The sequence below is a fragment of the Beta vulgaris genome, chromosome 2 (genome assembly GCF_026745355.1).
Source record: "Beta vulgaris subsp. vulgaris cultivar EL10 chromosome 2, EL10.2, whole genome shotgun sequence".
Taxonomy (NCBI): Eukaryota; Viridiplantae; Streptophyta; class Magnoliopsida; order Caryophyllales; family Amaranthaceae; genus Beta; species Beta vulgaris.
Genome location: NC_079203.1, coordinates 24,585,645 through 24,598,695, shown reverse-complemented (window position 1 = coordinate 24,598,695; position 13,051 = coordinate 24,585,645).

Here is a 13,051-nt window from a genome sequence, read left to right as displayed (position 1 = left end):
TTGTGAGATTTATTCAAGTAAATAATTACCATTTTCCCTTCCATGTCTTGCTTATACCCCTTTTGACACACTCCTTGTGTCTTAAAAAAACTAGATTCATTTTAGTTATTCAAGGTCAAAATTCATGGATTTTGATTTTTGACCATATTCTTTCAATAATATATGAATAACAAGACATTATTATGTTGGATTTTTTAGAATTGCCTTAATATGTATTTTGAAACATTAGGTGGTTAGATTTTTCACCATCCTATCTCAAGTAACAGAAAACCCAATAATTCATAAGCCTAGAGATGGGAAGTATGATTGTTGAGTAATATTACGTTAAGTTCATATACCTTAGGAGATTTGCACCTCAGATTGTCCCCATTGAGGAACTAAAGGCCTGCAAATTTAAACAAGGCTCGACTTTACGTCTTGCAGTTTAGACTGTCTAGACTGGCAGGGGAAACTTTTGACTCCCAAGACAAACTGTTTGGGAAGACTACTAATTGGACAACATCTTACACTGTGCTAAGGAACAAATAGGGGGAGAGAAAAGAAAGGAGAACCCAAACCCTACTTCTAGACACATAATTGTATCTCCTCATTTGAGTATCCTATGATGACTAATACCCTACTTTAATTGGTTCAGATCGAGGGAAGAATAATGTACGAGCCTAAAATAAAATATTTTAACCCATTTTCTTTGCCCACCTTTAATGAACATATTTTACATATAGTTTTACTAAGCCCACTTTATAAAAGGATTTTTTAGCTAGAATAATACAAATTTTCAACGGTTTGCTCGCAAGAATACAACTTGGATTATTTTTGAATTTTACAAACTTCACACAATAATTTCTACAGCAGGTCAAGTTGACTTGTGACCTGTAAAACAAGTGAAATGTTTTTTTTTAAAGGTTCATTTTTTCCCTCCTCCCCCACACTTGTCCACCCGAAAAAGCCCTCACAAGTCCACACCACCCCCAACCCTAAAACAATCCCTTTTTTGCACCCGCATCTTAGAACCAATCCTCTAAAAATATCAGTGCTTAAGAAGGTGGTGCTGCTTGTGTTTCAACTCCATTTACATGCATCTTCGAGTTTCAAACTAATTCGAAGTTCTAGGGTTTTCTCAAGTGAATTCGAAAATGAATTGTAATGATCAATGAGGTAAGATATTCAGCTGCTGGTGTTGCTCATTTTTCAATATTTGCGGGTGAAATGAGAAACTGGAAATAGAGGAAAAAAGATAGGAAAACATGGGAATTGATGGTATTTGTGTTGGGGGTAGAAACAAGTAAAAGGGGGAAAATGAGTAGTGTTAGTGATTGTTAGTACAAGAGTGATTGATGGGAGTATAGAAGAGAAATAATAATGAAAGTCTAATTCCATGCTAAAGAAGGAGGCAATTTAGAAAAAGATTGTGCGTGAGCAAGAGAAGGAGAGAGAATAACCACTAGGGGAAAAAAATGGAAGGGCTGCGGTGCAAGGGCTGCGGTTAGCCCACAATCCGCAGCCCTTCACAAACAAAGGGTTGCGATCAATGCAAATACGCAACCCTTTAAGTAATAAAGGGCTGCGTTTTTTAAAAACGCAGCCCTTTATGTGTTGTTTTTTTAAAAAGCAGCCCTTTAAGTAATAAAGGGCTGCGTTTTTTAAAAAAGACAGCCCTTTACAATTAATTCTCGCGGGCTGATGGGCTTAGGTTAAAACAATGCAACCCGCGCTTTATAATCAATGAAACTCTCTCATGCATTATTTTCATTGAACGGTCCTCATCTTTCTGTCTCCTCAATTTAACAAATCTTCACCACAAACTCCTCTTCGCCGACCACAAACTCCTCTTCGCCGACTATAGCCGCCGAATTATGGCGACGCTCAACCTCCATCGTCTCTCGCCGGCATTTGCGCACACCACCAGTCAGTATTCTGTCATAATTTCATCCTTAACCATCATAAGAACTAGGTTTGATGGTTAAGGATGAAATTATGCCAGAATATTGACTGGGAAATGAAATTTTCTGAGCATTCCCAGAAAAATACTCCTCAAATTTGTCAATTTTTGTTGCGGACATATGGTAGGCACTAATTTAGTCCCTTGTGGTTTAAAATGTTACTCATAGTTCTAATAGATCGACTAATATATAATCCTTCTTTATCGCCTGCGGAAATATGGTACGTTCTCGAACCGAAGCTGAAGTTTTTGGATTGACATACCTTGTGAATCTGTTTAGTTTACAGTTTCAGTTTCATCATGATCTGTAGTTGCCATGTTCGTTTTTTTTCATTTTCGTTTGTTTTTTCATTTTCGTTCATTTTTCTGGTTGATATGTAATTTCGTGTTTTTATTTTTCAGATCTATAAATTTTGACGATAATTTTTTTTTTCAGATCTATAAATTTCGACTGTTCTTGTTGTTATGTAATTTTTTTTTATTTTCCTTCGTTCTTGTTGATATATAATTTCGAATATTACTGTTGTTCGTTTTTTTGATAGTTAATGCCTTAAATTATTCTTTTTTTTTTTACTGTAAATTCTAATTTGATGTTCTTGTTGATTGTTAATAAATAATTTCGTTTTGTTTGTTTGTTGATTCGTTTTTTGATTTTTCCTGTTGTAAATTTCATGATATATTTAGGAGTAAAAAATTGCCAAAATATTTTTTTTTGTTTAGGGTCAAAAGGGCTGCGGACTGCGGTTATGGTCAAAACCGCAGCCCTTCACTTTCAGCGAAGGGCTCCTACGGAAAGGGCTGCTGGCCAAAAACGCAACGCTTAGACATGTTTTAACAGCAACCCTTCTGTTTTTCTCCACCAGTGAACAGAGACAAAGACGAAGAGAAAGTGTGCAATCAGTAATGGGAAGAGAAAAGGCGAAGGTTTTCGAGGTCGGGGGTGGCTTGGTTTGGTTGTTTTTTAGGGTTAGGGTTGTTGTGTTTGGTGGTTCTCGGGCATGGGGGAGAGGAGACGTGGTGTTATCGACGGTTGGGGTGGGAAAATGTGGTGTTTTCGAGGGTAGGCGAGGGGAGACATGGTGTTTTCAGGAGTGGAGGAGGGTAGATATAGTGTTTCCGGTGGTTGGGGGTGGCTGGTTGACAGGCTAAAGTCGTATCACCTAATCAAAAATAATAACCTAAGGTCCACTCACTAGTAGTCAGAGAAGCCAGGATCGAATCCATAGGGAGAAAGTTATATTATTGTATCTGAACTATAATATTATACTAACTAAATCAGATGAGAATGGTTGTGTTAAGAAATTAAGCAAATAACAGAATTAAACACAAATGTATGAATCAATTAATAAAGAACTAGGATTGTGGATCACTATGCATATAATTTGGGAAATCAGGGACGAATAACAACTATCTAATAAGTTATTTTATCTAGGGCACATGTAATTTCTCTCAAACATTACCCCCTCAAAGATCACCTAGACGCTCTCGCATGGTCAAGGATCACTCTTCCTAATGATTGAAAGCCTATACAGTATCTCTCCTCTCGAAACAGATTCAGTATTGCGATATTAGAAATATAAATCACGCCTAACTTATAAATCTAGCATGAACGATTCAACCACAGAAAACAATTGAAATACAAGACAATTAGACTAATCTATCAATCCCTCATTGCATACATAGATCCCCACAATCCTAGATATAGAGCTACTCACTCATATTTATGAAAACAATAACATAATTAATATAACAAACTCATACTTTGAAACATTGCAAAGAACTAAGAAAGTAATTTAATCAACAATATAAAGAAAGATTACCAAACTGAAGAATTGTATTGAACTTGTAAATAATCTAAAGCTTTGATCTTGAAATCAAAGCGAAAAGCAATAAACTAGGGTTCTTAAATCACTCTCTAGATAAAACTATCAAAACTAATGGCTGAAACAAAGATGATTAAAAGATATTCTAACTTGGCTAGTTATACTAGCCTTATAAAACAATTAATCAAAAGTCTTATAAAAATAGCCCATAATTCATGAAACGCGCGTGACGGTCTAACCTCTCGATCGGGACAAGTATGCATGATATAATCGGGCTCATTAAGCGGGAAGCAGCGCAAAAATCACCAGCGCCCGATGCAACCGGGCTGAGCCGCTCGATGTCATCGGGCCGACTACTATCTCAGCAGTGCATGCAACACATCTTCATAGGCGCCCAATTTCATCAGGCCGAACCGCCCAATCGGGCTTCAATAGCGATTTGCAACAGGGTGTAAGCACTTGATCGGGCCCGCAACCAAAGTGATTTGTGTCTCTCATGGGTGCCCAATCGGGCTAGGCTGCCTGATCTAACCGGGCGTGGCCACTTATCTTCGTTTCTTGGCTCCAAGTGCCAAGTCTTCAAAACTTATTTTTCTCAAGGGTCCCGGAAGGTGTACTCGGGACCTTGGGACTCAACATCAAACCTCTCCAATCTAGTGTAGCGATCATATAACAGTAGAAAATAGGGAATAATTCTCTAAAACCTGCAATTCGACACAAAATAACAAGCCACAACTAGATGGAGAAAGTTAGTACAAAATGGCTCCTAAGAGCACCTTAGATATCCTTTTTAACATGTAAGTAGGGGGAAAGACTATATATTAAATCATAACATCAAACTCCTCCAAGATAAACCTTTGCTTGTCCCCAAGCAAAGCATAACATGAATATGAATAAAATTGCTTCACCCCTCAAATAAGAAATTCAAACTCAAACATTTTTAACTCAAAATCCTTCAAGCAAGCAAAATTCAAGTTCCGCTGCTCAGATCACCTTGACTACCAATCACCTAAGCAAACCGTTAGATGCAGCTGACCTACATAACATGCAAATCTTGAAAAGGTGCTCACCGAGGTGTCACTCCTCTCAATTATGTGGCGAGCATAAAGTGTGCCCAATCGCTCATCAACCCAACTATATCCCTTCCCACTCACACTCTCATGTGTTTAAAAACGTATAATATCGCTCATCCTAATCAATTTGACTCAAATAACAAACTTAATCTTCAACTTTGGCGTATTGACTCTGTATTATTCCAATAAACAATCAAACACATGACCAAGATAATAACCAACTTTGATATTTTATGAACCAACCAATAATTATCTCCTTCAATATAATTTTCAATAATTTTTCATGAATCATAATTTCTTGAAACTTAATGAATGAAAACCATGGAGACTTTTTATGTATTATTTTTTTCTTTTCACTTTACTTTGTACCAACAAAACATTATTTTCCAACCAACCCACAGAATCAACCACACAATATAGTATCAACTTAACAAATGCTCCCCCAAGCTAGGCTTGGGACAATAATCATTGTAAAGGCTCAAGACGTGTAATGTCGCTTAATAAAGATCCAAAAAGTCATAGGCTCATCGGGCTAGGAAGGAAAAATGGTTCATTTAACAACTTTGAGGCTTAAAAATTAAACAAAATGAACGCCTCTATCACAACACATGTCCAAGTCATCAGAAATCAACGAGTACAATGCCAAAATAAAAAGATAATAATGCTACGAGGAACTAACACACAAGAATAGACCGGACATAGATATACATCTGAAGGCTAGAATGAATCCTCACAATGTAACCAATTCAAGCATGCAATTAAAGTAGTCGCTTTATCATGAAAATCTACTCAAGATGAAGGCAATCATAGATCACATCACAACATCCCAATAAAAAATGCCAAACTATCCAGTATAATGAGTTAAATCATTTTTCAACGCAAAGTTCGGGGCACAAGGAAGCAATCAATCTATTCATATTCAACTCGTATTTTTGGTGCTTTTTCAACAATATTTCATTTTTTTTTTTGTGTTTTTTCATTTTTTTCAAAGCAATTGAACTAACTTAACTAACATAAAAAGCAGTAAAAGAAAGAGAAGTACTTACAAAAATCCTCTCGCAAGCTGAACTTGGCAATTGCCGCATTGCAACAAGGGGAAGGAGCGACATGGATATCAGTCATCCATGTAGGTGCCATCATCATCATCATCATCCTCATCACCTCCACCACCCCTACTAAATCTTGGCTGGCTGTAACTCGGGTTCCAAGTGTACCAAGATGGGTGCGCATCTTGTTCAGCAATCCGTTGAAGTCGGCAATACTCGTTATACATGGGATACATAGTTAGATCACTAGTGGAAAAAGTATTATATATCACTTAGTTACAGATGCGGTTTTTGTAAAATCGCATCCGAAAATCAACCAAAAAATGAGAGGCAAAATTGGCAGAACAATCTGATGCGGTCTTCTTGTGGACCGCATCAGATCAAATAAACCGCTGCGGTTTATTAAAAATCTGATGCGGCTCGTGGACCGCATCAGAAAAATGGTTATATTTTCGCTCAACCCACAAAAATTGCCCAAAAAACGCGCGCCTCTTTTTAGTGGACCAGGCCCAAAATGCGCGCCTCTTACCTCTAATAAATCTGAACTCTCTCTCCTCCCTTCCCTCATAAATCTAAAAGTCTAAAACCCTAATTAATCTCCCTCCTCCTCTCTCTCTCTTCTCTCTTCCTCACACACGGCTGAATCCCTCCTTTCCTCTCTCGCTCCTCTCTCCTAAAAAAAGCCCCTCCTCTTCCACCGATGAATCACAAACCGTCAACCACATCGAGGCGAGCATGAACCACCGATCGAAAGTCGAGGCCCACCCAAATACCATGAAGTAGCATCGAAAATGAAAATCGTCTCGTCTCTCCTCTCGTTTTCACCGTCGATCTCAACGCTCGTCTTCGATCTCAACACTCATCAACGAACCATCCACAAACACGCCAACGAACCGTCTTCGATTTCATCATCCTCCGTCGCTCGTCGCTATCGACAACCACCACCATGAACCGTTGCTAGATCTAGGGTTGGGTTTATTTTTTTTGTTTTTAATTTTCATTTTCGTTTTAATTACGTTAGTTTTAAGCTTTTAATTTCATTTCTGATTTTTTATTATCATTGTTATTTTGAAATTTTTTTCTAGATCTGGGTTTCACATTATTTTTATTTTTAAATTCCGATATTTTGTTCTATTTTTTTGGGTTATATTGTTGTATAAGTTTTGGTAATTACTTTGGAATGTTTATTATATTATTTTTTGTAATTATAATGTAATTTAGTTGTCATTTTCTGTTAATTTTGGGTTTGGTGATTTTGTAAATCACTCTCTATTTTTCGTATCGTAATTTGATTTGGTTAGGTGATTTAGTGATTTGAGATTATAATGGTTTGGTGATTTAGTATGTGATTTTCTGTCATTTTTGCTCTGATGCAGTTGTAACACCCCGATAATTCTCTCTTTCTAGAAAATACTTTTATAATAAACCTTAGAGAATTACCCAGGCATTATCCCCCGTGTGATAACGTTTCAGCTTACTAGAAATTTTGTAGCGGAAAACAACTTACTAAAAACAACTTTATTAAAACTTATGAAATCAATAACAATATTGAAACTAAAAGACACACCAACTTAAAAACTAATGTCTTAAAACACATGTTCCTACGAAAGCAACTTAAATTATCCTAGTAATACAATGAGTCTCTCCATTCCAGATTCCCAATGAGATGCATCTGCGAACCTGTAATGTCAATGCTTTCTCGACTCTGCTCACCCGAAGGATCATCACAGGATCAATAGGTAAAGCCATGATCACACACAGACAAGCACGTAATCAGCAAAGCCGAGTACTACATATCAGACATAAATAATCCTAACATGATACTACAACAATAACATGCAGGGATAAATAATAACATAACATAAATTAATCTGCAGACAACTTTTACTGAACTAGACTCTAAATATTATTTCTTTCTTTAAAGTGGAATAGTTATTGGACGAGTTGACTTATCTAAAAATAGAAAATACGGTCATGACTCCGTAATCCAGAATGACCTGAGATATCGAGGAACCTTTGAACTAAAAGAGGGATGGTGATCAATCCATTCCTAGAAAAGCCATGGGCTACCACCATGTACTCCAACCCTTAGTGTCCAACTCTAGACGTGCACCAGTCTAAAGTCTATAACTTATTCTCGTTTCACTTTACGTTAAATATATTTTATTACTTGTGTTGACACAACAAACAAGCAACACATAACTAATACTCAAACAATCATAACAGAATCTCTATTTATCTTTGGATCAACAAGTGATCACAACTCATCAACCAAGACTCTTTAACCTTTACCAACTTATTTGTTGAACCTAGCCAACAATAAACTTTACCTTTATATAGGTATACCTTGTAACTTACCAAATAAGGTCCACGGTCCTTATAAGATAATAAAAAATACGCAAAGAATACATGGAAGACATGATTCACTTTAACTTATATTAATCCACTCACGAATTAATAAATAAACTTGACTTATCATGCTTGCATCAACCTTCCATACAAACATTTATAATCATAATCACTTCTAGATCACATGTTGCACACAGGCATATAACATGTAAAATAATTCCAGTAATCATATATATGAACAAATAGAGTCCTATACATGATACTAATAAATAAAATACTCTTAGAGCATGCTTCTAAATCACATAGCACGTAGACGATGTACGTACCTTGTATATACCAATCGGTAGGCCACTTTTACTCGCTAAAAGTCTCCTACAACGAAATATCCGCCTAGAAAATAAAGTAATGAAAATGAATATCTCGAACTAAAAATTACAACAACTTTAAAATGATCAAAACCCCCTTAAACGTGTTTTAAAATCGTTTTTATGTACCAAACTTTCGTTATTTTTAATCCCTAGTATAGTACAACTATTCTAGTGATTAAAAATCCTTTAAAACTCTCTAAATACTTATTTTCTGAAATTACAGCACTTATAATATTTAATAAATCTTCTGAAAATATATTCAATATATATAAAATTACGTACTAAGTAAATCTCATGATTTATACTTTATATATATAGTTTCTAGCAATTAAAAACCCTAAAAACTATAAATTTCATGATTAAAACTAAAATAAACTTAACATAATAAATCTGAAATTTATTATAATAATATCCATGATTACCGAAAATATATGTGCATATAAAACAGTAATATAATTTGCAAATATGATAAATAATAATAAAATAACATAAAAACTAGTACTTTAATGGAAATCTTGGAGAGGAAGAAAGTAACAACCACAATAATGGAAGGAAGAAACGCCGGCAGCACAGCAGCCACGAAAATAATAATTCGGCGGTGGTGTTTCGGTCTTTGAGAGGTATTCGTGACGTTTCTTGTTGAACAAGAAACGTTACTTGGAGAAGAAGAAACAAATCTTTGAGAGAAAAAGGACGTCAACGGCGCACGAAGAGGAGAGAGAAAAGTCGAGTAGAGGGAGAAGGAGAATCACGTGAGGTTTGGGAGAAAATAAGTGTTAGGGTGAAATAATTGGGTTTTTTAGGATATTTATATAAAGGCTTTTACTTGTGGGATTAGGAATATAGCGCTTAAGTTGGGAGATGTGGAATACATCATGCATCTTTTCAAATTCCATTGGCAATGCCAATCTATAAGCTACTTTCCCAATGCGCTCCAGAATTTCATATGGGCCTACATATTTAGCACTCAGCTTGCCCTTTTTCCCAAATCTCATAACGCCTTTAGTGGGTGATACTTTAGGAATACTTTATCACCTACAGCAAACTCATCTTCGCACGTTTTAAATCTGCATAACTTTTCTGCCTATCTTGCGCAGCTTGAATTCGAGCCTGAATCAATTGACATTCTTGACGGTCTCCTCAATAAATTCAGTCCCCAAACTATATTTTCACTAAAGTCATTCCAGCAAATGGGACTTCTAACATTTCCGTCCATATAATGCCTCAAATGGTGCCATCTTTATACTCGCATGGTAACTATTGTTGTAAGAAAACTCAATCAAATCTAATTGGTCCTCCCAACTTCCTTGAAAATTCATGCACAAGCTCTCAACATATCCTCCATAGTTTGATTAGTCCTCTCAGTCTGACCATCGGTCGCAGGGTGAAAGGCGGTACTCATTTTCATGTTGTCCCAAGGTTTAATTGGCCTTTTCCAGAACTTAGATAGAAATCTAGAGTCACGATCCGAAATAATGTCCTTTGGAACTCCATGCAATCTCACTACATGCTTGATATAGGTCTTAGCGAGTTGCTTCTTTTTCCATGTCTCCTTAATAGGTATGAAACACGGCGGACTTGGTCAGTCTATCCACAATAACCCAAATGGTATCATTCCCACTCTTCGTTTTGGGTAAGGCAGTCACAAAGTCCATAGAAATGAATCCCACTTCCATCCAGGACCTCTAACGATTGAACTTCCCCATGGGTCTCTTATGGTCTATCTTCACTTCTGACAGGTTAGCACTTAGACACATATCAGCTACCTCTCGCTTCATATTCGGCCACCAATAGATAACCTTAAGGTCTTTATACAACTTGTCACCCCCAGGGTGCACAGAATATGGAGTATTATGCCCCTCGTCCATAAGACATCTCTTAAGGTCATTGCACTTTGTGGTACACACACCCTCCCTTTAAACCTTAGACTCCCATCATCATGAACTTGAAGTCTATTCCTTCCTTGCTTCATTTTCTCCTTATCTTGTCTGGTGCTCATCCCCAACTTGACCCTCAATAATCTCGTCGAAAACTGACACTCCCAAAGAAAGATTACTAAGTCTAGCCTCACTTTCCCCAGGATTTAAAATTTCTAGGTTCAACCTTTGCATATCTCTACACAACTCCTCAGGGACTATCAAAGTACTCAAACTATGACTCGATTTCCTACTCAAGGCGTCAGCCACCACATTGGTTTCCCCTCATGATACTGGATGTCTAGATCGAATCCTTAATCAACTCAGCCATCTTCTTTGCCTCATATTCAAGTCTTTTTGGTAAATATGTACTTCAACTCTTATGGTCTGTAAATATCTACAAGTTGCTCCATAAAGATAATGTCTCCAAATTTCAATGCAAACACTATGGCAGCTAACTCTAGATCATGGGTAGGGTAATTAGCCTCATAAGGTTTCAATTGACGCGATGCATAAGCTATTACCTTACCATTCTGTTGCAACACACAACCCAAACCATTTTTCGAAGCATCACTATATACCTCAAATCCCTCATTCCCATCAGGTAGGGTTAAACAGGTGCAGTGGTTAAACGATCCTTCAAGATCTGAAAAGCTTCCTCACACTTCTCATTCCACTCAAATTCGGACTCCTTTTTCATTAAATTGGTCATGGGTCTTGCTATCTTTGAGAAATCTCCACAATCTCCTATAATAGCCAGCTAAACCCAAGAAACTCCTAATGTCGACACACTCTTTGGAGTTGGCCACTCACTCACAGCTTGAATCTTAGCAGGATCTACTGAGACTCCTTCCTTAGACACAAAATGACCCAAAATGCTACTTTCTCCAAACGAAACTCACACTTAGAGAATTGGCATATAGTTGGTTCTTCTCAAGTCTCCAAAATAATCCTAAATGTTCATCATGCTCGGTTTCATTCCTCGAATATATCAAAATGTCATCAATGAAAACCACTACGAACTTATCAAAAACTCATGAAAGATCTATTCATCAAGTCCATAAATATAGCAGGAGCATTGGTTAACCCAAATGGCATTACAGTGAACTCGTAGTGACCATAACGCGTTCTAAAGGCAGTCTTAGGTACATCCTTATCGCTACCCTCAATTGATGATATCCGAACGTAAGTCAATCTTCGAGAACACACTCGCTCCATTCAGTTGATCGAATAGGTCATCTATTCTAGGCAAAGGGTACTTGTTCTTGATGGTAACATTGTTCAACTCCCTATAGTCGATACATAACCTTACTCCCATCCTTTTTCTTCACGAACAATACAGGAGCTCCCCAAGGTGATGCACTAGGCTGATATAACCTTTATCCAAAAGTTCTTGCAATTGCGTCTTTAACTCACTCATCTCAGGAGGTGCCATTCTATAAGGTGCCTTAGATATAGGTGCAGTTCCAGGAACTAAGTCTATGGTAAACTCAACAGCTCTTGCAGGGGCATACCTGAAATTCACTCGGAAATACATCCATAAACTCTTCACTATTGGAACATCCTCAAGTTTTAACTCAGCTTCCTTACTCACATCTGCAGCTACAGAGAATAGCTCACACCCCTTTCTCATCAACTTCTGCACTTGCATAGCAGAGATCACTCCAAACTTCTTGGGTTTCCCAAATCGTCTATATGAGGTCAATTTTCCGAAGGATTTCTCAACACTACCTTTTGAACTTCACAATCAATGTTAGCCTTGTAAATACTCAACGATTCATCCCAAGAATACATCTAGGTCTCCAAGTTAAACTCAATTAAGTCGGATGGAAAGACACTCCCTCCTATCTTCAAAGGCAGGTTTTTGAACAACTTAGTACACTTTATGACTTCCCCAGTAGGAATACTAATAGACAATTCAATTGATTCGAATTCTACTAACCCCAGACTCTTTAGGACAGAAGACGATATAAAAAAATAAGTCACCCCCGAATCAAAAAGCGTTTTAACGAAAACTGAATTAATAGAGAAATTACCAGTGACCACATCAGCGGACCTCTCAGCTTCGCTACGACTCATCACGAACATTTTTCCTGCAGGCTTATTCTGGGTAGGGTTCTCATTTGCAGACTTACTATAGTTTCCTTGGTTATTCTGCTGACCTCCAGGCTCAGGAACCTGGTTCTCTGACTGGTTGGACCCTGGTCTAAACTGGTTACCATTCCCTTGAGTCTTCAGATCTTTACCGTGCTTGGAGAAACACTCGTACTCCCTATGACCCTTCTTCTGGCAATAATTACATGTCACTAACTCTCCCTTGCATTCTTTCCCAGGATGATTTTTGTCACAAAACTTGCAGTGATGCACTCTCTCAGGCTTCCCTTTGTGACTATCTTGGTTATTCCTCCCTTGGAAATTCCCATTACCATTCCGGTTTTTCTTAAAATTCCCTTGGTTTCCTCCAGTTGTAACCTCTTTTCTCTTTCGCCTATTACCACATTCCTCTTATCTCTCCTTGTTTGCAACCCATATATATG